This window comes from Dermochelys coriacea, chromosome 12 (genome assembly GCF_009764565.3).
Source record: "Dermochelys coriacea isolate rDerCor1 chromosome 12, rDerCor1.pri.v4, whole genome shotgun sequence".
In the NCBI taxonomy this organism is placed as follows: Eukaryota; Metazoa; Chordata; order Testudines; family Dermochelyidae; genus Dermochelys; species Dermochelys coriacea.
Genome location: NC_050079.1, coordinates 15,715,945 through 15,742,220, shown reverse-complemented (window position 1 = coordinate 15,742,220; position 26,276 = coordinate 15,715,945). Strand labels below are relative to the sequence as shown.

Here is a 26,276-nt window from a genome sequence, read left to right as displayed (position 1 = left end):
TAGCTCACGAAAGCTTATGCTCTAATAAATTTGTTAGTCTCTAAGGTGCCACAAGTACTCCTTTTCTTTTTGCTTCTGTAAAGATTATCCTTATGGAATAATGCAGCTGAATATCTGAACGCTTTCCTAAAGTGTTGTTTACTCAGAAGATTCCTTAATTCATTTCTACATAAAAATGGACATAACTTAATGCAAATATACCCTTCTGCTCTCTATAGATTACAAGGAAAACATAAATGGCCACAAAAATGTTCACATTTAATGTTACTGATTTATCCTCTTTTTACATAAACTACATTGAGATTTTCCCAAAGTTCCTTGCATCTACTGACATCAAATACTTCTGGCATTTCTGACAAAATCAAATCACAGTGGCTTCATTGTAGATTTGAATTTGGCCTGTGCAAATCCACTTGGGACGCATGAAAGCATCCGCACATGGACCCTTGCCAGACTGAAACCAAGTTGAATTGCCTTCCATCTGATCAGAAGATTGGAATCTTTCATACAGAATCCCAAATCATTCATGTTGGGAATAGTCAGTTAGTCCATCTTTTATCATTCTGCAGACCACTTCAAAAGTCTGGGATTCCCTTGTGGCCCCACCTCACCTCCTAAACCATCTATCACTATTGGGTTCTCATCATATTTAATTTCTTGAACCACAAGGAAGGGCTCCACGAACCATCAGCGATCCATAGATTATGTGGTTTGAGAATTACTAGTCTCGTTCATGCCTATGTAAGTGTAGGTTTTTTCCCTACAGTATATTTTTACCACAGCAGAGGTAAGATAGGGCCAAATCCTGCCCCTGCCTCTGCAGCCAGGGAGAGTCCCCTTGCAGCAGAACCAGAACATATTCCACTGTGTGGGCAGAGGGGAGCAGGTTTTATGGGGTAAGTGCAGAGAGTGCTCCCCTAGTGGCAGCTCACAGAGATTGAGCTGGGGGCAAAGGATGAGGCTAGGAGAGGAGAGATGGAGAATTTGCTCCTTCCTTCCTTCCTAGGTAGGGTTGCCAATCCTGGAGGGTTGTCAACTCTATTCATAGGAATACAAGCACTGGTAATAGCTGAAATACAGTATTGTTACTCTATTGACCAGCAAATAAAACACCTAGAGACCCCATCTCATTGTGTCCTGGCATTGTGTCTTTCCATCTTTCCACAACAATTACAAAAGGAAGAAACCAGCCAGGCAGAAGTGGATGCTAAAGGACTGTTTACAAAATACATACTGGCATGCGAGGCCTAACTATATACACACTGCTGCTCTGACAGCTTTCTGGGGGGCTTCTAAAACTTAAAACACTGAGCACCCTAGAGGGCTCATACACTATTTAAAGCAGGGGTTTCCAACTTTTTGCTTTCTGAGCCCCTCCCTCCCCCACAACACTCTATAAAAATTCCATTGCCCAGCTGTGCTACAACTGTTTTTCTGCACAGCCCATAGATTAAAAGCCTGGGCTGGTGTTAGGGGGTAGCAAGGAGGGCAACTGCCCAGGTGCCACACCCCAAGAGGCACCATGAAGCTAAGTTGCTCAGGCTTCGGCTTTCAGCCCTGGTCCCCAGCGAGTCCAACACCAGCCCTGCTCTATGTTTTATTTTGGCAGACCCCTTGAAACCTGCTCACCACCCCCTAGGGGGCCCCAGACCTTCTGGTTGTGAGCCTCCGATTTAAAGGGCTACCACCCTATTCTTATACACTATACAAGGATTCTTAGCTGATTGTTCAGCTAATTCCTTTCATGAATGAAACACATGATGAGGGGAAAACCACCGACTCTCAGCCAGCTTTTGCCAGTGGATAAGGCACTGGGAGTCAGAAGACAAGTTCTATTCTCAGCTTTGCCACGGGGTCACTGAAAGGTCTTGGAATTAACAACTGTGCCTCAACTTCCCTATCTGTAAAATGGAAATAATGATCCCACACTGTGAAATGCTAAGTATTATTGGGAGGGGGGTTGGTTGGGGCTTTTTGTTTGTTTTTTGAAGATTCCATCTGTGAAAATGCAGGAAAAATGCAGCAGATTTGGCCAAGTTTCTTTTGCATTTTTGGACTTGGTCAATCTCAAAGCTCAGGGATATGCAGAGCCACATACACTGGAGCTTGTTTTGAAAGGTGCCATAGAAAAGAAAGATTGAAATATCACCTACAGCAACATGAGGCCAAAAAATGCTAGCTGTGAAATAAAAGTAGTCTATATTGTTGGTCACTGTGGAAAGAAGGGCAGCAAAGACTTTTACACTGGAAATAAAGTCGAAGGACTGGTTTGGAAGGCATCCTCTTGCCAAGAATGGGGTGGGAAGCAACTGGAAGAATTCCAGGTTGCATTAAATCTGAAAGCTACCAAAACCAGTCAAACTCAGCCCACATGGTTAGGAGCAAGAAAGCTAGTGATTTTGAAGCCTCTGCCTCATCAGCAGGGTGTGGTTTCAACCTCTTGTGCACTGGTACCTGGAAAAAAAAAAAGAGGTTAGAAGTGGGGGGCAAAGCCTATGAAAAATAATGTGTTGGTCCTAACAATAGTGAAGATAAAGATATTTTATTAATAAAGTATGTGCTATTCTCTTTGGGGAGAATTAATCAGCTGTTGCCATCGCAGATTTATAGATTGAAATAGAAATGGGTAGTCTGAGGGGAAAGCCTCATAAAAACTTAATAGCAATACAGAGATAACCTGCAGGGTCACAATGGCCACGTCAGGGCTAATTGAAATGTTTAAGTGCACCGTAGCTTCTTGGCTTACAGTGATACATGCTAAAGACACGAATATAGACCATCCCTTTGTCTTGAATGGACATATATTATCCCTCTATATCACGGGACTGCCACCTCAGACTTCTAATTGCTAAAACCTTTAGACACAGGGCACCTAATAATTGCAGCACCATGGCCAAGCTAATAATAAAGATAATTTACAGTTCAAAAGCAAAGGGTAATTTGTAATATGAATGGGTTGTGTGTCCCTAAACTCATTCCAGACACTTGAGAATCCATGCAGAAATATCTTTCTCCAACCGTTAGCCTGAGCAAGTGCCTTACGGTTCTGGTACGTTTCTGATTTGTTTATATAGGCATTTTGATTCTGAGAAGTATCAATCTAGCGAATTTAGGTGAGATCAATGGAAGCTGGGAGTACTCAGCACCTGGAAGGATCAAGACCATACAGTCGCTACAGACTCAGGATGCCTCTAGTATAAGGATTTTTGATGGCTTAATATGAAGGATTCTATCTATGGACAAAAATGAGATTTGTGAGCACATATTACTGAAGTGTGCAAAAGCCAATGGATGTTTAAAACTGGTTCCAAACTAAAGATGTATAAAATTCACCATTTGTGTAACCTTAATGGAACAAAGAAAAAACAGGATTTAGTAAAAGCCAAATAGTGAAATTTTTTTTCATGCGGATCCTTTCCCTCTGCCATATCATCTGGAGGAAACTGAAAAGCCTGAGCCTCAAATGACCTCTAAAAAACCAAACAAAACAAAAATTTATCTCAGTCATTTCACATTCTAAGCAGCTTTCTCCCACACAGGTCCGGCCTGGCCTGTTTTCCCTTGTTGGGCTCTTTTCCCCAATTGGCTACAGGGGAGTCCCACTAAATCCTTCTAGCCAGTGATCTAATCAGAATTTTCTTGTCCACAATGCCAGGCTCCTATTATACAACCACATTTTTTCTTTGCTTTTTTATAGTTGTCTCATTTTTAGACTCTGAGCCCATGCCACAGCCTTGGACCACTCCTGCCTTGGCCTTACCACCCACGTTGAAAACACTTGAGGAACAAAGCCCTGGTTACTGTAAAATTTGTAGCCATGCCAGCTCTGTAGGGTGATACTTTTAGCCATCCAAACAAAAGTGTATGTGGAGGAAAAACACAGAGCTAGGGACGGATACATTTTCTTCATGGTGACAATTGCAAACTTCAAACTAAAGGTTTAGTAAAGCTGCCACATTAGCAATTTCTGGTGAACAAGCTTCTTGCATATTTACCACAGTTTACCCTGAAGATGCACTCTCTCCAAATATACTAAATACACTCATTCAATCTGCAAATGAAGAATGGGCCTTGAACAACCTGTCCAAATCTGGGCCCATGTGCAATTCAGACTACTTAGAAAAAAGTGCCATAAGGAAATGCTAAAAGGAACCTTTTAAATGAAGTCACTATGACAGCATTGGAACCTGGGTTTGTTTTTAGTCTGCATCACTTAAAAAAATGAGCAGAAGACCCGAATGATGACACTGACAGCATTATATAGACTAAGGAGAAGGGCCTGGATTGCACTCCCAGGCAAAATTCTAATATCAGATCAGCAAAGATTTAAATTTCTTTATTCTATATTAAGGCACTCTCACAGATGTTGATAAGAATCCTGCATTCGTCCTGCTGGATTATCAGAATATTAGGATCAAATTCTGCTGCATGGGAACAGAAAGCACAACGTTACCCAGAATTTTTCTCCCCAGACTTTGAATATTAAAAGAGCCCAAGTAAAAGAAAGCAACATTCATAAGCTCAAAACCACAAATAATTAAATATTTTGTTTTCTAACCAAGCCAAGTTGTTTGCAAGCCCTTAAACAATAAGTTACAAGTGTGATTTGTTTTCTCCATTGACTATATGAAAGCACCCATGGGTTCACAAGTCAGAACTTGTTTGTTTTAAAACAAGCTGGCTTGCTATGCCAGGAGGGTTTTTCCTTAGTTCTTGCTGTTCTTTTCAGAATCTTGTAAACCTAGTCAATTTATTGAAATGTCAGTTTCTATAAGTATTCCTCTCCAGCAAAGCCTCTAAATTAACACATGCTGTAATTCCTCTATGGAAGAAAGCTAAGAGATGGATTCTGCCACTCTTACCCACATTGAATGGGATCTTACTTAATGAGCGGATCCTTTGATTCCAATGAGTCTAGTAAAGTTCTACTCAATGCGTGCAAGAATCTCAGAATCTGACTAATCTACTGCACCTTCATTTAGGTCCCAGTTTCAAAAAAGTGGCCATTGGAAGTCCATAGGAGTTGGATAGGGTGACCAGATGTCCCGATTTTGGGGTCTCTCTCTTATGTAGGCTCCTATTACCCCCCACCCTGAGTCAATTTTTCACATTTGCTCTCTAGTCACCCTAGAGTTTGATGCCTCACTCATGGGTGTCTTTGAAAATCCATTCCACTTTCCCACTCCCTACGAGAATATGGTCAGTTATAAGAATTACTTTCAGGCTAAAAAAATAATAACTAAACCATTATTTTGATCAATGTGAACTAACCTGCCCCTCTTTAAAACTCACGGAAAAGCCCACACCTTTTTTTGGTTATATACAATTTTAAACTAGCGTGATCTCTTACTTAGAAATTTAACCAAAGAGGAAAAAATATTAACATTTTTCTTTTGGGCAAGTGCTACAAACCCATTGAAAAAGTGGCATTTGAAAAGACAATGCTGAACAAAACATGAGCTTTGCCTCAGAAATGAAACACCCTACAGTCGTTAGGCACAAGAATCAGAAATGGACATTACATTACAAAAGGCAACAACAAGAGTATTTATTGGCATGTTTAAGCAGCATCTGAATCCTTCCTACTGTACCACTGCTGCTATTTGATATGTGTAGATTCAATGTTGAACCATTTGCCCAGCGTAGGAAAGTACTGAACTCTGTGCCTACTGTGGAACAGGAGATTTGTTTTAAAGATACCCTGGTTTACACCAGATAAAGATCAACTAGCATTTCATTTGACTGAATCTGCAATAGAATACTTTGCCCTGTTTGACTCTCTCCTGTACCAAAGCTATAGATCGATTACTATTTCCCCCCTTTCTTATGTAAACATTTGTGTTTGGGAAGGCATGTGACTTGCTTACAAAGCAATGCATAATGTTCCAGATTGTCTATAGGAGATAGTGTAACTCAGGAATACAGTGAACACCGTTTCATTCACATCGTACTTTTTGGCACATTTCAAATGAAAAAAAAAAAAAAGAGGAAAATAAATTAGCTATCAACATGAAACATCCAGGGCAAAACTCTAGGCAAACAGCTGGTTTGTATTTAGAATTCAGGACTTGACTGGATTTCAAGTCAAACCAAGCCACTGACCCAAACCTTTTTTCTTCTTGCCAGCTGACTCCCACAGATACCCATATTTAGAAGCCAGTAATTGCCCTATATTTTGGCATTTAACGGAAATTCAGGTAATAAGAAGCTCTCTCAAACTATTAAGATTTATCTGTTGTTTCATTTTGCTTCTTTATTTTTTAAGGTTCTTTTCAAATATGAATTTAGGTTCAATCCCACAGATTAAGTTGGGGCACTTTGTTTTGAAAATTCCTGGTTCGAAGTAACAAAACAAAAACAAAAACTGTTTACATCCTTCAAGACGTGATGTGTGAATATGATTATTTCAAGCACAGGAACTGGAATTCCTGGAATACCGGCCTGAATACTAGCAACATTTTGTAATGCTTAGAAATTAATGTGTTTTGCAGAGCTGATATGTAATTCTTTTTCCTTTGGAAAGGGAATACAAATGAAAGGAGAGAGAAAGTGAGTGAAAAGGCTCATCTCCTCTGGAGACTACGATTTACAATGTTGGGAATTGCTAATATCATCTTTGGATATATTCCATAATGTGTAACCAATCAAAAAACAAAATCGAAGGAGGTGCAGGTAGCCAGAAAGAGATAAGAATGTGGAATAAGTTCATTCAAGAATACAAACTATTAGTCTGAATAGTCTAACATGGAACCACATTAGTCTAAGCTCATTCAAGAATATAAACTATTAGTCAACATGGAACCACACTCCCTTTGGTGATAATATCCTGCAATCTGTATGGACAGCTTCTCTCAAAGGCACCAGGAATTGGTGCATGTGGAAATATGCAGTGTTACAGATAAGACAAAACAAGTCTCCTGTACACTTACAAGTATGGGGGGCGGGGAAAGGGGGAATAAAAAGAGAGCAGGAGAAGAATGCACTTTGCTGATCTTTTCCATACAAGGAATTATATATACTTTCTGGGTGAAATTTTCAAAAATACTTAGTCAATGGGAACAGAATTAGCCAAAGCCACATGCTTTTCAAAAGTCCCACCATCTATCTTTGGTGAACATGTATAACTTTGTTCAATGGCAAAGGAGTTACACATGCAAATCCAGGGAATGCATGCTGCCAACCAAATATGCATATTGCTGAAATCTATTCAACTACTTTTTATTACATGTGCTTTGGGTTTTTATGTTTTCACATTACTTCTTCATTTTGGGTGTACAGGTATGGCCGAATCCTCATGCCAACAACCCTCAATCTGAGAAACAGATAGGCATTGCACCTCCACGTCTGAGGAGCAGAATGGCTGCAGCTGGAAACTGCTTCTGTACTGTATCCCTTACTCTATCACCAACAGAAGCTGGGTCACAAACAATTAATTTGTTCAAGATGGGATATTACATATCGTGGCTATTGCTCACGCTAGTGTAATTTGTGTGTGTGTGTGGGGGGGGAATTCCAGATTTTGCTGATGGGAAAAGAAATATTTCTCTTATAGTAGTGCTGTTGGGTAGGTTTGGAATGTTAAAAGTAATCCCAGAAAATTAATTGGTGGATGGAGTGCAAGAGCGGAAATCAAAGGCTTATGATAAATGGCATCAAAAGTTAATCACATGGAAAATATATAAATATCTATTACATTCAGATGGTGAAGCCTTTAAGTGCTTTGGGGATTTCTTTGGGTATCAGGTCCTACAGTATATCAATAATAGCATCTTTATTTTTATACCAATTGCTCATATTTCATAACAGTGGGAGAAGTTAAAGAAAAACATAATTTGTTTCTTTCAATTGTTTTATTTTTCCTGCTGTCTTTTTTGTTTGTTTGTTTGTTTTGTTTTGTTTTTTAAAGTAGGGGTGACTGGTTATTTTTCCAAGAGAGGAGTGATTTGGTAAACAGTGCAAACATTTTGTTGTTGAAGAAATTTCTTTGAAAAAAAGACAGTAATTTCCATTGAATAGAGATTTAAGTCCATTCCAGCTGTAGCCACATGATCAGCATCTCCCATTTTTGGCCTTTTGGACAAGAACACCTGGTAAGACTATTTTAGGGGTGTGGGGAGACAGGGGAAAGCTTGTGTGGATATTGTGTTTCATTTTAGTGTGATAGCAGTTCATTTTATGTTTGACAATTTTTTAAAAAAGATTTGTGGTCAGATGATAAATGAGAAAAACACAGACAATAAGTATGAGCATATGGTAGGCACAAATAGGATTGAAATGACAGAGCGATCATGGAGGTCAAATTATAAGGGACCGATTTAAAATAATTATGAGTTTTAACAGTGTTATCATTAAAAATAAAAACATGTCTGGACAGATTTACTTGAAAGTGTTTATTTCATAATACTGAGCCAAAGGAGTATAGGAAATAGCTGTAGGCCTACAGTTAAGAGAACCAGTTATTTAATACTTAGATAGGAATGTTATGTTGTATTGTTTCAGAGTAGCAGCCGCGTTAGTCTGTATTCGCAAAAAGAAAAGGAGTACTTGTGGCACCTTAGAGACTAACAAATTTATTTGAGCATAAGCTTTCGTGAGCTACAGCTCACTTCATCGGATGCATTTGGTGGAAAATACAGAGGGGAGATTGATATACACACACAGAGGACATGAAACAATGGGTTTAACATACACACTGTAAGGAGAGTGATCACTTAAGATAAGCCATCACCAGCAGCGGGGGGGGAAAAGGAGGAAAACCTTTCATGGTGACAAGTAAGGTAGGCTATTTCCAGCAGTTAACAAGAATATCTGAGGAACAGTGGGGGGTGGGGTGGGGTGGGGTGGAGAAATAACATGGGGAAATAGTTTTACTTTGTGTAATGACTCATCCATTCCCAGTCTCTATTCAAGCCTAAGTTAATTGTATCCAGTTTGCAAATTAATTCCAATTCAGCACTCTCTCGTTGGAGTCTGTTTTTGAAGCTTTTTTGTTGAAGGATAGCCACCCTCAGGTCTGTAATCGAGTGACCGGAGAGATTGAAGTGTTCTCCAACTGGTTTTTGGATGTTATAATTCTTGACGTCTGATTTGTGTCCATTTATTCTGCGGGTACCCATCGCAGTGCCGTTGATTTGAAGGTATACATTGTCCCCAAATGTGAAATAGTTATGGGTACCCTCATGGCCCCACAGTATGCCAACATTTTTATGGCTGACTTAGAACAACGCTTCCTCAGCTCTCGTCCCCTAATGCACCTACTCTACTTGTGCTACATTGATGACATCTTCATCATCTGGACCCATGGAAAAGAAGCCCTTGAGGAATTCCACCATGATTTTAACAATTTCCATCCCACCATCAACCTCAGCCTGGACCAGTCCACACAAGAGATCCACTTCCTGGACACTACAGTGCTAATATGCGATGGTCATATAAACACCACCCTATATCGGAAACCTACTGACCGCTGTTCCTACCTACATGCCTCTAGCTTTCATCCAGATCATACCACACGATCCATTGTCTACAGCCAAGCTCTACGATATAACTGCATTTGCTCCAACCCCTCAGACAGAGACAAACACCTACAAGATCTCTATCATGCATTCTTACAACTACAATACCCACCTGCTGAAGTGAAGAAACAAATTGACAGAGCCAGAAGAGTACCCAGAAGTCACCTACTACAGGACAGGCCCAACAAAGAAAACAACAGAACGCCACTAGCCATCACCTTCAGCCCCCAACTAAAACCTCTCCAACGCATCATCAAGGATCTACAACCTATCCTGAAGGACGACCCATCATGCTCACAGATCTTGGGAGACAGACCAGTCCTTGCTTACAGACAGCCCCCTAACCTGAAGCAAATACTCACCAGCAACCACACACCACACAACAGAACCACTAACCCAGGAACCTATCCTTGCAACAAAGCCCGTTGCCAACTCTGTCCACATATCTAATCAGGGGATACCATCATAGGGCCTAATCACATCAGCCACACTATCAGAGGCTCCTTCACCTGTGCATCTATCAATATGATATATGCCATCATGTGCCAGCAATGCCCCTCTGCCATGTACATTGGTCAAACTGGACAGTCTCTATGTAAAAGAATGAGTGGACACAAATCAGACATCAAGAATTATAACATTCAAAAACCAGTTGGAGAACACTTCAAACTCTCTGGTCACTCAATTACAGACCTGAGAGTGGCTATTCTTCAACAAAAAAATTTCAAAAACAGACTCCAACGAGAGACTGCTGAATTGGAATTAATTTGCAAACTGGATACAATTAACTTAGGCTTGAATAGAGACTGGGAATGGATGAGTGATTACACAAAGTAAAACTATTTCCCCATGTTATTTCTCCCCCCCCACCCCACCCCCCACTGTTCCTCAGATATTCTTGTTAACTGCTGGAAATAGCCTACCTTGCTTGTCACCATGAAAGGTTTTCCTCCTTCCCCCCCCTGCTGCTGGTGATGGCTTATCTTAAGTGATCACTCTCCTTACAGTGTGTATGATAAACCCATTGTTTCATGTTCTCTGCATGTGTGTGTGTATATCAATCTCCCCTCTGTATTTTCCACCAAATGCATCCAATGAAGTGAGCTGTAGCTCACAAAAGCTTATGCTCAAATAAATTTGTTAGTCTCTAAGGTGCCACAAGTACTCCTTTTCATGTTATATTGTGTCAGTGTTACAGATGAAATCAAACAAAATATAGGATCCTATCGGTAAGTTAGTGTAAACAAACACTATCAAATACATTAATTACATATGGCTGAGTATTTGACACTAGAGAGAGCAAGGCCAACCTTTTTGAACTTAGATGCCTAGTTATCGACAGCCCTGTCCATTCTTTAGGCAGCTAAGAATCTGATCTAGATTTCAGAAGTGCCAATGACAACTCCCATCGCTGAGCACCCTCTACTCCCATTTTCAACATCTTTATAAACCAAGACAATTATTTAGGTACCTATGACCCACCCCTCTTCTGCAACCTACTGTTAGGGTTGCCAGGTGTCTGGTTTTCGACTGGAACACCTGGTCGAAAAGGGACTCAGGCCATTAAAAAAATCTTGTTGACCTGGGGGTGGCAGGCTCCGTACCCGACTCCATGCAGCTCCTGAAAGTGGCAACATGGGTCTCGGTTCCTAGGCATGGCCACATGGGGTCCACACACTGCCCCTACCTGCAGGTGCTGCCCCCACAGCTCCCAGTGTGTGTCTACCTGTGGAGGCAGAGTGCACCGCACTCCACAGAGCTGCCTGGCTACCCCTCTACCTAGGAGCTGAGAGACATGTCGCCACTTCTGGGGAGCCCTCCGAGGTAAGTGCTGCCCGGAGTCCATACTCCAAACCCCTTCTGCACCCCAACCTCCTGCCCCATCCCGGAGCCCCCTCCTTCATCCTGAACCTCTCATTTCTGGCCCCACTCTGGAACCCCCATCCCCAGCCCCTCCCACACCCACTCCCTGATTCAGCCTGGAACCCCCTCCCATGCTCCAAACCCCTTGGCTCCAGCTCCCAACCCAGAGCCCCCTCCTGTACCCCAACCCCCTGACCCAGCCCAGACCCCCCTCCCGCACCCTGAACCACTCATTTCTGGCCCACCCTGGAGCCTGCACCCCAGCTGGAGCAGTCACCCCCTCCTGTACCCCGATCTCAGCCCCATGGAAATGAATGAGGGAGGTTGGGGGGAAGTGAGTGACAGAGGAATGGGGGGATGGAGTGAGCAGGAGTGCGGGCCTCAGGAAAAGGGTGGGGCCTTGGAGAAGAGACAGGGCAGGTGGCGGGGCAGGGGTGTTCAGTTGTGTGATTAAAAAGTTGGCAACCCTACCCAACATGTATGTGGGAAGAACCCACCCCAAACTGTCCTGGTTACACAAGGTGGCTCTGCTTGCAGGAGTAGGCCTAAATAAGCATTTAGGAGTCTAACAGGCATCCAAGTTTGAACCCTTGGGCCTAAGCTTTTTGTTTTTCAGAGAACAGTGAGAGAGTTTCTTTCACTCACTTTATGTGATTCGTGCACTTGTCTTTTCCAAAGTTTTTTCTCATGTTGGTGCTGGTTTGGCTCATTTAGGGCTTTCAGATTGTTTTCTACTTGATCTGTCACTTGCTGGAAGACTCCCCTTCCCCTCTACCTGTGCTGATGAATACCAATTCGGGGTCGTTGACATGGAAGAGTGATGCCAAAAAACTTTGCCATAAACAGAAAACAGCCACATAAACATTGTAAGACTCAGAGGGCCACGTTTCTGTGGAGAAGGCCCTCAAGATCAATTTTACAATTCTAATGAGTATTCAACAAAGAGGCAAATCTGTGACCCAGAGGCTAGGCTGTGGCTCACTGCTTTAACAGAGAGATCAATGCAAAACACATCTGGAGCCAGGGAGTCATTCACTACATTAAAACAAGTAGTTTCAGGCTACTTTAATTTTTACATCTGCAACTGCAAAAAAAACCCATATGATTCACCAGCTGCTGTATTAGATTGATAGAGCCAGGGAAAACCTAACTATTTTTAAGCACTATTTATTTTCAAATAATCGCACTAAATTGCAAGTGGCTCTGTCAATTAAACATTATTTAGGATACTTTTTTTCTGATATGTCACAATCAGCTTCAGAGCTTTATCTGTGAAAATTCACATGTGGTCGCTACCGTCTGTGTAACAAATTGTGAATTTCTGCTTCTTTCAATCTTCTACTATCTAGCCTTAAGAGAATTACAATCTTTCGCCCAGCTAGAAGATACATGAGAAATGCTGTCTGCCTGTGTAACAACATTCAACTACATTGGACTATTATTATTCCATCATTCTTTGCAGAAACACGGAGAAGAGAAGCCAGATTCAAACTGCCCAGCAGATGCTCTAGTCACCTACTACAGGACAGGCCCAACAAAGAAAATAACAGAACGCCACTAGCCATCACCTTCAGCCCCCAACTAAAACCTCTCCAACGCATTATCAAGGATCTGTAACCTATCCTGAAGGACGACCCATCACTCTCACAGATCTTGGGAGACAGGCCAGTCCTTGCTTACAGACAGCCTCCCAATCTGAAGGAAATACTCACCAGCAACCACACACCACACAACAAAACCACTAACCCAGGAACCTATCCTTGCAACAAAGCCCGTTGCCAACTCTGTCCACATATCTATTCAGGGGACACCATCATAGGGCCTAATCACATCAGCCACACTATCAGAGGCTCCTTCACCTGCACATCTATCAATGTGATATATGCCATCATGTGCCAGCAATGCCCCTCTGCCATGTACATTGGTCAAACTGGACAGACTCTACGTAAAAGAATGAATGGACACAAATCAGACGTCAAGAATTATAACATTCAAAAACCAGTTGGAGAACACTTCAATCTCTCTGGTCACTCGATTACAGACCTAAGAGTGGCTATCCTTCAACAAAAAAGCTTCAAAAACAGACTCCAACGAGAGACTGCTGAATTGGAATTAATTTGCAAACTGGATACAATTAATTTAGGCTTGAATAGAGACTGGGAATGGATGAGTCATTACACAAAGTAAAACTATTTCCCCATGTTGTTTCTCCCCCCCCCCCCCGTCCCCCACTGTTCCTCAGATATTCTTGTTAACTGCTGGAAATAGCCTACCTTGCTTGTCACCATGAAAGGTTTTCCTCCTCCCTCCCCCCCCCCCCCCGCTGCTGGTGATGGCTTATCTTAAGTGATCACTCTCCTTACAGTGTGTATGATAAACCCATTGTTTCATGTTCTCTGTGTGTGTATATCAATCTCCGCTCTGTATTTTCCACCAAATGCATCCGATGAAGTGAGCTGTAGCTCACGAAAGCTTATGCTCAAATAAATTTGTTAGTCTCTAAGGTGCCACAAGTACTCCTTTTCTTTTTAGGGAAACATAGGTTGCTTCACCTCTTTGCTATGCCATACAGAGAGTACAGATTCCCCCACATATACTTTGCGGGGAGAGGGGGGATCAGGGGGGATGAAGTGCCAAACTTATCAGGGTCCTAACTTTATTCTGAAATTTACAAATACTTATAGTGGATGTTGAGCTCCCAATGATCTGATTATGACTTTGTGGCATGCAGGGCATGAACCCCCATGTATAGATTTTCCAATTTAAAAACATATTTCAGAGATCAATTCTAATTTTATTAGTTGTCAGTATCATCTTGTCCAGGCTATTGTTTTGTGAAACAGTATCGTAGATGGCAATGCTGACAGACTAGACACAGCTTGTTTATTTGCTTGAGAGCATTGCCTATAATTTTCTTTCATGTCTTCCAGGACTAGTGACTCTGCTATACTTAATGCTGTGAATAATTTCATAAAAGCAGCATCGCTTTCAACAAGAGGTTAGAGGCAGGCAAGAAGAATGCTAGAGTAAATGGAGTGACAATTATTCATACCAAGAGGCAAATTATATCCTTTTTGTGTAATTTATAGCATGATAGTGGGGATTACCTCCCTCCCTATGAAGCAGGATTAGAGTCGGGATCTTGTTTTGGAAATTGTTCTCGTTCACTGTATGCAGGCACACTTGTGGCAATCCATACTTTCAGAATGAAAATAAGAACAGGTCATTTAGAAGATGACGTAGCAAAGGAGAATTTCAGGAAGGGGGAAATATAGGGATGCATAGTCCTAAAATTAGCCACATTCCTGGCCTGAAGATGACGAACGTACAGGGTCTGATTTTTCAAAGAATCAGATGTTCAAATGTGCATGTGTCTGTTAATGTACAGACAATTACTCTTGCAAACCAGATGTTTTCATACACAGGTGACCAGTTATGTATCTAGATACCATTTCCTTACTCATCATGTAATACTTACATTTGGCTGTGCCCAAAGGCTCCAGTCAAAATCAGGACCAGTCACCACACAAACATAGCAGTAGACAGTTATTCCCTCAAAGAGTGTAAACATCTAGGAAGGAACTGAAACACAAGGAGTTTGCCTTGTCCAAGATCACAGCACATCAGTGCCACACCTGAGAACAGAATCTAGATCTCCCAACTCTGCCAAAATGTTCTACTCCAGAAGCTCATGCTGAATCCTGATAATTGGTGGCATAGGTGTATGCAGATGCTTTCATGTGCATGGTTTAAAAACCAGATCAATAATTAACAATACTTGCTTTCCCACAGTTGTGTTTTGGCTTCCACAGCATCTCAATATTTTGTGCCAAATTTTCCATTCTTTGATTTTATTTTTTTTTTTGGTATTCATTCCAGTTTGCATTGATTGTGAAGATCTTAAACATACAAATGACAATTTCAATTCTTATTAAACTTTGAGTCTTGGAAAACAAACAAACAAACAAATCAGACCAACATAAGCCAGCTTGTGAGCAAGGAACAAGCCACTGGGCTCCACTTCTGCACTGCAGGGCTGGGGATGGAAACTAAAGAGCCTGTCCACATGCACACACAATTTTTGTGCAATTAAGCCAGTTACATTGGAGATGTACCCCCAAAGAATCACCAAGCCAACCCTTCCCAAAAACCTAAAGCTGGCCCTGTGACACAATACTGATTGAAAGGAGTCAGTTACTTTGCTGGCAAAATGGCAGCATAAAAATGTTTCAGAGAACAGCTCCCCAAATGCTAAAGCCATCTTCCACAACTGTAATGCAACACAGCTAATGGCCACCCACCTCTGCACATGCGCCTTTCCAAAGCCAAGTCACCTCTTTGTTAAGCAACTCTCCTGGCAAAAAGTGAGGGATAGACAGCATGGGAGGATCAAGTTTTCCAATTGGTGTCATATTGGAGAGCCTCAATGAATGGTGAAGCAAAGGCCTCCTGATGCTGCCCTTTATACAGTCCTTGTGAACTCTGTTGGCCAAGCACAGTCAGGCTTCACCCAAGTGAACAGCATTTCTACCTTTTTTTTAAAGGGGTCAAATAGTGAACAAATACTATATATGAAAATACTGTTTCCCAGTTAGAAGGTAGCAAGTATTAATTGATAGCAACAGAGTTGTTTTGATCTGGCTTCCTTCTCTCCTCTAATAAGTTATCTCTACTGACATGCCTATGCAGTTCTCCCATTTTACTGAGCACAAAATACCATAAATAAAGGTTGTGTGTGTGTGTGCGCGCGCATGCGTGTGTGTATTAAAGAAAGCTTGCTATTAGACCCATATTTTGTATACAGAATATACATAATAGCAGCTACGGAGTCAGTCTGTGATAGCTTGGCATTATCAGGGAGCCCAGGTCTACACTAGAAAATTAGGTCAACCTAACTGTGCTCAGGAGTGTGAAAAATCCACATCGCTGAGTGACGCAGTTAAGCCATCCTAAGTCCCTGTGTAGACATCACTAGGTTGACTGAAGAATTTTTCCATTGCCTAGCTACTGCCCGTTGGGGCGGTGGACTACCTATGCCGAGAGGAGAATCCCTCCCATCGGTGCAGATAGCCCCGAAGAGTGTAGCAAAAAGTCAAAACTATTAAGACACTCTAAATCGCTCCTCCCTTTCCCCTCAGTTCACTGAGTGGCAGGTAACTGGGAGGATATTGCTTTACAGTAGAGGAATTTCAATTCAGGAAACTCACAAAGTCACTTCATTTCAAAATCTCCAGCATTGTTGGTGCAAGATGATCATTGCTGGTGTGTAGGAAGGGGAGTCCAATCACTCCTCCGGCTAATGCCTCCAGAACCAAACTGCAGAAGTAACAACACTTGCAGTGTAGTCATCTCTGAAAGGATCAAGAGAATGCTCTTCCGCTGCATTTGTATCTTCGGTATTATGAGATTACATTGTTCTAGACTACATCAACCTCCACTTGAGTTAATTACCATTATTTGTTTAGCATCAGTGATGCATTCAGCATGGTACAGAGACAAAGATGCAGACAGTCCTTTGCCAAGAAGAGATTACAATTAGAGCAAATTGATATTTTTCATTAAAAATATTAATCAAAGTTTTGAAAAAACCTTCACATTTCATGAAAAAGTGCTCATTATTTTACATCTACTTCTATCTCCAAATTTAAAAAAAGACAGATGTAGAAAAAATAAAATGTACTATGAAGCCCAGAAGAGTGAATAGGTTATATTTGGATTTCGTGTGGGGAGAGAGGAGGTGTTAATTACAATTAAGAAAATTAGGACCTGATTTTCCACTTGGGTGTGACTAGGCCTCCATTTTTGCACCCACAATTGTTTGTGGACTCAGTTCATCTCTCCCCTCAACATCCTGCTTCATGGTATAAATGCTAGAACTCTCCATTATTTGCACCTTAATTCTCAAGAAGGGCATTACAGGTACTCTTTATGGCATGCATTAACCTCTGAGACATGAACTGCAGCAAGTCGGTGGCCTCAATACAGTTCCAAGCAGACAGATGTTCATACACAATTGGCACTAATTTGCAACCTTGTGGTGGCAGCAAGGTCAAGGATTAAATGAGCACGAACTCAAGGGGTGGCTCCTGCAGCTCTGGGTTGGCCGTGCTGAATGGGGAAGCTGACTGCCACAGCCCATGCAGTTCCTGTTCTCAGAACAGGAACATGCTGGAAAAGGTGCTTAGCTTCTCTTGCAGGGTTTTCTTCTTTATTCAGTAGGCAGGAATGCTGCCTTTCCAAAAGATGATTTGAGGAGGGCTGAAACACAGATATCTTCCTCCCCACCACAAATAACAGTATTGAATAAAGTCTGCAATGCTTCAAGGGAGGAAGTGGGCAGGTAAGGACTGTGGATGATGAAAAGACAGCTGGAACACCCCTTTCAGAGAGTGAAAAAGCACACAAGAGCAAGCACATGTGCTGCTGTGTCATTCTGCTACAATGGGCAAAGAGGGGAATGTCCAGTCCTTTGTGGCTGCAAAATTCTGCCTGATGCAGAAGTGGCAGGGAGCGGTATAATAAGGAAATAATAATAATCCAGATGAAGCTTGAATGACCCTCCTCACTGGAGAGAGAGGAAAGAAAGAACAATTTTAAAGGCCAGATCCTCAGCTATGATCCCTGTGCACCTCTCTGTCTTAGAAGAGGTATTGGGTCATGCCTGGATGGAAGGGGATGTGGTTGGGGCACTATTTCAATCTACCAATCCCCAATTGAAGAATCTGCCAGTCTGACTTGAAGAAGAGCTCTGTGCAAACTCAAAACTTCTCTCTCTCTCACCAACAGATGTTAGTCCATTAAAAGATATTACCCCATCCCCCTTGTTTCTCTGATCCCCAACTACTCTAATTTATGCTGGGGTTGAACAGACAGTCTCAGGGATTCTGGAAGCACATGGGGGTGCACAATCCTCTTTGGTCTCCCCACTCCACATCCCATGCTAACTACAGCTCAGCCAGACCCAGCAATGGGGTATCAAGTGTGATCCATAATAGCTCATCATTCCCAACCAGGAGGAGAAGTTACTGACAAAACTATCCCAACTTTATCTCAAACAGCAGGAGGAGAACAGACGGAGACAATAAAAATCACTAAAATATTTGAAAAATGAAAAAAAAAAACCCACTGAGCACAAAAAAATTCCACTGTGTCATGCTTTTAAATCAAACCAAAATATTGGCAAAGTGCCTCCCTGGGGAAGGCAGTTTGCCGGAATGTTCCCTTGGGCAGCTAATATCCCACACACAATGGGCAATAGAAACAAAGCCCAAATATCTGACAGTTTGCTTTTAAAAATATTGTTACCATATTTAAAAAAAAACATGATTTTATTCTTTCATACAGCAACCATTAAAACATTCCTCATTTCCACAAGCGACCACTGTAACAGCTTCTCTTCATGGGCCTTCTGTTGTAGTGTATGTATTTACATAAGTCTGTGTAAATCCAAAGAATTCCTCCAGTCACTGAAGTTCTATGCCAGGTGCTTGTAAGGATTAACCTTGCAAAGACTTGAACAGATTGGGGAGGGGGTTGTCTACAAATTGCTTTCAAATCCAGTTCTTAGAGTGGATGATAACTGATATGGTTGGAGAGAATTAAAGAAAAGTCTCTCTCGTGTGTCCATATTTGAGCATTTCTATATGATCGTTTCCTGTTTTACACTGGAGCACAGCTTAAGCCAAGGGGTTAAGATGTGACAGTTCTTCATGACATAATGTTGTAAAAAGGATCCTTTTTGTTGAGGAAAGCAGGCAGAGGTTATGTTTTTCCAATATTACCACGAGTGATATCATACTGAAAAGCCTGATTTGTTCCTTGCTATCAGTAATTGATAAGGTCATGGAAAATGTGAGGCAAAGAAACAGATTCGGGAATTTTTTTTCATACTATGGCTGGAAAGCCTTCTGTCTAAGAGTGCACACTCCCTCTGGACTGAGCCTTTGCAAGTTTTCTCACAAACTGATTCTGCTGACTAGAAATTGATTAATGAGTTCAGACACGCAAGTTGTCACTAGAAAATAGCCACTGAGATGCTGGTCAGTTATCACTTGCCTCAGGGTCACGGAAGACTGTGGGCCAGCTTAGCTGAAAAGACAGCAGCCTTCATTTGTCTTCTCACTAACTTCATTTCAGCTGTGCCTGCTGGTGTTGGTGCCGTTAAGGATCTGCCACCATTTTTATGATTAACCCAGATTTAGAGGGCTTTCTGAAGAGGCTACAAAAAATCCTTTGGGCTAAAATTAATTAGGCCCGATTCTCCATTGCCTTGCAGCTTGGAGAGTCATTTGACACTTGTGTGGAATGAGGACAAAGTCAAAAATCGGGTTGCATGTTACACCCACTGGTGATGTCATTGCAATGCCGGTACTAAACACTCTTCTCTGTCAGCGTTATAAAAGCCACCATTTCTGCAGGAGGGTGCACGGTGTGGTATCAGCAGCTGGTGTAGGAAGGCATAGCTCCATTTCATTTCAATGGGGATATCCTGATTTATGCTAGCTGAAAATCTGGCCCTGTATCTGGTTTTAGGTTTACACAAGATAAGTAGTCATATTTAAGTACCTCACTTAAGTGGAGATCCAGTGCACTTCATGGAACCCCTACTCCCCCCACTGAAGAAGTGTGCTTCTGCTGGGGAGCAGTCAGCTGGCTTCTCATGTTTGAGAACTGCTTACCTACCTGCCACGTGATACATGTCTCTGACTCGGTAGGTAGGTGTGTAACCGAAGCAACAGAGAGGCCACACACCAGACAGAACTCTCCTGCTTTGTGATGACTGCCTTCTTGGCTGAAGCACCAGAGACACAATCAGGCACTTTAGAGCTAAAGCCATGAATCTCCAGGGTTGAATTCAAGACCCAGGCTCCTGACTGGCAGCATAACATCCTCTGTGAACTAGATATTGAAGGGATGCATTGGCATACACTGACCACGAATTCTCCAGAAAAGGAGATAAGGGTAAGCACTCTGCTTTCCCTGTTGAACTGTTCACTAGACTATATCATATGAGGAGAGGCTGAGGGAGCTGGGATTGTTTAGTCTGCAGAAGAGAAGAATGAGGGGGGATTTGATAGCTGCTTTCAACTACCTGAAAGGGGGTTTCAAAGAGGATGGCTCTAGACTGTTCTCAATGGTAGCAGATGACAGAACGAGGAGTAATGGTCTCAAGTTGCAATGGGGGAGGTTTAGATTGGATATTAGGAAAAACTTTTTCACTAAGAGGGTGGTGAAACACTGGAATGCGTTACCTAGGGAGGTGGTAGAATCTCCTTCCTTAGAGGTTTTTAAGGTCAGGCTTGACAAAGCCCTGGCTAGGATGATTTAACTGGGACTTGGTCCTGCTTTGAGCAGGGGGTTGGACTAGATGACCTTCTGGGGTCCCTTCCAACCCTGATATTCTATGATTCTATGATTCTATGATATAACCTGGTTTCTGTCCCCAGAAAGTTAAGGAATTGAGGGCATAGATGTGAAATCAGTGACAGCCAGGCGGGGAAAGGGGAGGGACTGAGCACAAACAGAAACCTCTTTTCCCTTAGGACAGTGAGGGGCTTCTGATGTTAGGGTATCGTGAGTACATTTAGTGCAGTCTGCCAAAAGATACTAGATTGTCAATCCTGGAGAACAAAATTCTCTGTCAACAAACATTCAGCCTGGGCAGTGGAATCTACCCCTCACTTGTCAATCTGCCTCAGTCCTGACTGAGAGTTAGTACCTGTAGGCGTAAGAAAAATACAAGCAGTGTCCCTGCCAATTCAATCCCTGTCCTCTGGGGGCCAATTAGTGTAGTTAGTACAGTGGTAGGTTGTAAAGTGGACGCTTGTCTTCTAGGAACTGGATTAAGACCATCAAATTATTGTTATGAAAGCCATTAGCCAGCCATCAGGTAGAAACAGCTATCCTTGGCTGGATTCAAACTGGCATCTTCAAGATGAAAGGCACCATATCCAGTTACCAGTCATTGAGCCCCACTACTACTACTGTTTACATTCTGATTTGAATGTATTAAAGCTAGGCCATGGAAAGAGAAAGTTGAAATTTCATCCTCAAACCACTCTCTGGTGCACAGTCTGTAATCTTTGTAAAAAATACCAAGCTAAACAGGGCACTGAAAACAGAGGCTAACAAAAAAGTCGTAAAAAGAAAAGGAGTACTTGTGTCACCTTAGAGATGAACAAATTTATTTTGAGCATAAGCTTTCGTGAGCTACAGCTCTCTTCATCGGATGCATTCGGTGGAAAATACAGTGGGGAGATTTATTATAACTGATTATAAAATAACTGTATTTTCCACCGAATGCATCCGATGAAGTGAGCTGTAGCTCACGAAAGCTTATGCTCAAAATAAATTTGTTAGTCTCTAAGGTGCCACAAGTACTCCTTTTCTTTTTGCGAATACAGACTAACACGGCTGCTACTCTGAAAAAAGTCATAATTTTCAATTTCAGTAGCATCATTCCTACATTCTTTCAGTCAGTATCTGGTTCAATAAAGTATTGGACATATTATATTGCTACCCAGACACTGGTAAATACTTTTGTTGAGTTTACTATCACAAAGCCTACTTTCCCTTGATTACCTTTGGGAACTGGATTGTTTTGTTGCAGATTGTTTTGGTCTATAGGTTCATCATCATCATACACCATTTACTGTGTACTTCAGGTTTTTTTGTAATTTTATTGTGTCATTTTCCTTTTGTTTCCTACTCAAAAATATATAAAGAAATAAAAACAAAAATAAATAAAATAAAGAGAAAGAAACAAACAAGTTAAATTATGAACCAGATTAAACTAGGGACAAAATTTATCACGATGATGACTTTCCCATGCATGCACACATCATTTATCCATTTAAATTTAAAAGAAAGTAAACTATCAACTCTGTTCACCCATTGATAAATCATGCTCCATATAGCCAAAAAGTAATTTTCTGGTAGCTATTAATGGCATGGTAGTTATTCTAGAACACTGTAGGATCACTTTTGTGGTCAGGGTGATTCTTTTAGGTTTTTTTCCCATGATTTTCTGTTTCACTCAGCTGTTTTCTAATCCATTTATATCATTTTGGATCTGATGCCTACCTAAGATTATGCTAACAGTTCTGTAATTGCAAGCCTAAAATATAAAGTGAAAGTTTTGTGTATTTTTCTTCAGACTTTCTGTTCTTATTCTCTATTTCCTCTGAGGATTCTTTGTTCTTATTCTGTCCTTGATGAGTAGATGTAAATTCTCTAGAGGCTTCTTCAAGCAGAAAAGGTATAACATGAAAATTATTTTATAGGTGTGTATGCAGATTGATTTGGAGATGCATTTCACTCAGTACACAGATGTACAGACATACAACACTTAGTAATGCTCTATCTTTGTGCTTCAAGAACCAGAGCTGAACTATTATTAGCTAATAGTTTAGTCATTAGGACGTGATCCCCAAACCATTGACTTCCAATGGTCTGGGAATGAGGCCCTTAATCACTGGGGCTAGCTATCAAACTCCACTGATTGGGATAAATTGTGCCATCAGATGGGTGCACATTGTTCCCACAGAAGACAGAGTGGGGGGACATGCATATATCTAGGGGCAGAGGATTTGGTACTTTGATGGCTCATACAGTAGCTGTAATTACACATTCCTGAATGAGGTGGCAATTCTTTGACTTCAAACAAAAATGATTTTTGTTTCACGATGTAGGTATTATAAGGAAGGAGCTAACTATTAGAAGGACGCTCTTGTGGTTAAACCACTAGATAAGAGGGCAGAAGATCTGGGTTCAGTTACCAGTTTTGCCATCAACCTCCTGTGTAAGCTTCAGCAACGCAAATGACCTGTTTGTGCCACAATTCCGCATCTGCAAAAATACTTCCTTTTTTTAAAGAGGATAAATCCATTAATCCTTGCGAATGTACCAAGGAGACATGCACCACAGAAAAGCCTCCAAGTCTGCCACTCGCTACTGAACTGGAAATACAATATCCTGCAGCAGAACTGCAGTTTTAGTACCTAGTGCTGCAGCAACTTATAATGCAGAACTGACACAGAAATCAGTGGAAGTTCTGCAGAATGAGGCTCCAATATTGCATTTCATGTGCATGCAAAACTTCAAAGAGAGCAGCTGTGTGAAGGACAAGGGTTACAGTAAAATATTGTTTGTTGCCTACACATCATAGGGTCCTGGTAAAATTCCAGTTTGAGAAACTACAGCACATCCTTTCCACTCAAATCCTCCCACCAATGCCTGAGCTGGCCAAGGTATTCTTTACTTCTCCTAAATTACCATCTAATCTTGCTGTTTCGTAGTAAACTGTTGCCACATGCCACACCAACAATGGCTGAAGTGATTCTTGTTGTATAGAAGCACTTTAGCTTGTATGTTAGTCAAGTGCTTTGGAATCCCTCGGGATGAAAGGTGTTACTATAGATGAATGTTAAATAATATTACAAATATTCAGTTCTTTGTTCTTAATTTCCACTAATTTAGCTTTTACAAGATTTCTTAAGCAGGATTTGTGATGCACTGTGATATAATGCTGTGGACCTCAATGGCATAAGAGAAAACAAGGGAACCAGATCAACCAAATTTTATGGAAGGGCATTCTGGGCTTAGAAGTAGGCAACTTGTTACAAGTAGTAATGGGACACTTTGAGGGATTCTTTGTTAGGCTCCTTCTCTCTCTGGGACAGATGCTAAGAAGGAATCCTCAATCCTGTATCCATTGAAGACAATGGGAGTTTATTCACTAACTTCAGCGGGTGCAGGGTCAGGCCCTCTCTGCACTATGCTTAGACACCTAAGTGACTTCAGTTAAAGCATGCTAACATGCCTAAATCCCACTTCTGAAAATGACTAAAGCACCAAAGGCCAGATTTTTAAAGGTCTTTGGGCTCCTAAAGATGCAATAATGCCTAGGAGCCTGACTCCTATTGAAATCAGTAGGATTTAGGTACCTACATAGCTCTGTAAATCTGGCTCCTATGAGCCTAAGACTCATTGACTTTTAATAAGACTGAGTCTTAAGTGCCTAAATCACTTTCCAAAATGGGATTTAGACTGATAGTTCACTTAAGTGTTCATGAAAAATTTTATTCTTAATGTCCTATAGCCATTTCATGTGCAGGTCTTCAGATTTGTACTGCAAATCTGAACAGTTTAAAAAGATAGTTATAACTTAGTCATGCCAAAAACTTCACATGGAATTAATCATATTCAAAACACATTAACATTTTTGTGACTTTATCTATCTACAAAAATAAAAACAGCCAAGTAAAATTATTTTTGTATGTAAAAAGCAAGTTAGACACTAAATTGAGAAATACATAACAAATGCATATAAAAAATGCAGAATTTATTCAACTGGAGACACCAGTTCCTCCCCACCAGTGATCCCAGCTTAGTATGATAAAAATATGCCATTATAATTTATTATATCTTGGCTATTGTGAATTTAGCATCTCACGTTTTAGAGAGGATACACACACCCAGTTCTCTGGAAATTGGGGATTTGTAGTTATAATGATAGTTAGACAAAGAGCACATAGGCCTGCATAGCTTCTTTGGGATTATTTTCATTAGATGTTATAAGGTCCCTGGGTACGTGTACAATCAGTAACACTTCACAGAGCCTTCCGTCCTAACAAATAATTAGCTAAAATTGAACCAGAGATTTCTTACATGCATGTCATAGGTTTGATATGAATAATGAGGCAAAAGGTTAACAGAGGGTCATAGACAGTTCCCTATCTTCAAGCTTATTTATTTAGTGAAATGAGAAATTGATCACATTATTTTGTACAGAAGAACCTGATTCATTACAATCAGCTCTGAATTGGCAGTTTTGGCTTTAGGCAATTTCAGAACATTACCTATGCTTAAATAGCCAGTGGTAAGGTCATTTTACAACTTGTTATCACCTCTCTGACCCTTTCATGACCCATATCCCCAAAAGGTGAAAGCATGCACGAAAAATGACAAAAGCGTAATTATGATATAACTAACAGTATACGGACAATTAGACAAGCTGGGCTGAACAAAGAGAAGCCCACCAGGTTGATGTACAAGTGACCCTGAATGGTAAAAGGCACCAGGAGTACATTACCCAGTCCAAGGATACCCACATCACAGTTACCTGTAATTCAGCTGCTGGCAAAGTGAGGGTTGTTCTAGTGCTGCCTGCTGTGTTAACTGGCTTTGAAAGGGGTTCTTGTTGTTTTTTTTTTAAATGGAGTCAGGGTGGTAACATCAGGACACTGTGGTGGAGAAGGCTATTGCTTTCCAGACAGGAGTAGGAAGAATTGTCATATTCCTGGAGACATAACAGTTTACAATGTTTTCATCCCCCCTCTCAATTGTTACTCAAAGCCTAGAGTGCCCTAAAGCTTGCCCCTTTTCTTCTCACAGCCCTCTGACTGGGGTACTTGCAGTCCCACCCCTTCGGAGGTAATAAAGTGTCCACTAAAGCAGAAGTCTAATGACCCTTTCCCAGACCTTCAACCCCACCCTAAGCTCAACAGCCCTTGACCCCCTTAAGCCTTTTAAATATATAAATATATATGAACACCTCTCCCCCTTCCTTGGAGGTTAGTAGGGGAACTCAAACCTTCTCCCTCTTGATCCTGGGTCCCAGCCCAGAGATCCTGTATTAAGCAGCTAGGGTCTGTTTCTGCAGGCTTGCTGCTGTTTCCCTGACCCACCTCCTACCTCCAGGCTCAGGCAGTGGCTTCTCTGCTGCCTGGGAGAGAGGAGCACCTCACAGGTTAGGATTTCTTCCTTCAGTTATCTGGGGGGTTCTTGCCCTAAATTCTCTTTTCCTGGGAGTTCTCCTCCCTCCAGGAGGCTTCTCCTTCTAGAAGCAGCCTTTTATCTTAGCTGTTGCTGGTCAGCCATTTAGTCACAGCTGGTTCC

The 26,276-nt window shown here is 41.4% G+C and overlaps 1 long non-coding RNA gene across 2 annotated transcripts; it reads right to left on the bottom strand.

The window, feature by feature from the left end:
• Window positions 1-338: 338 nt before the first annotated feature.
• On the bottom strand, window positions 339-26,195 carry LOC119841483. 2 transcript variants are annotated; one of them, XR_005288563.2, is made up of 3 exons: window positions 26,073-26,195; window positions 25,501-25,677; window positions 339-2,454 (listed from the first exon to the last, which is right to left on the bottom strand). It is a non-coding gene; the product is annotated as an uncharacterized LOC119841483 (long non-coding RNA). The 2 variants fall into 2 exon arrangements; XR_005288562.2 differs by having other exon boundaries at window positions 26,066-26,188.
• Between the last annotated feature and the right edge of the window lie 81 nt (window positions 26,196-26,276).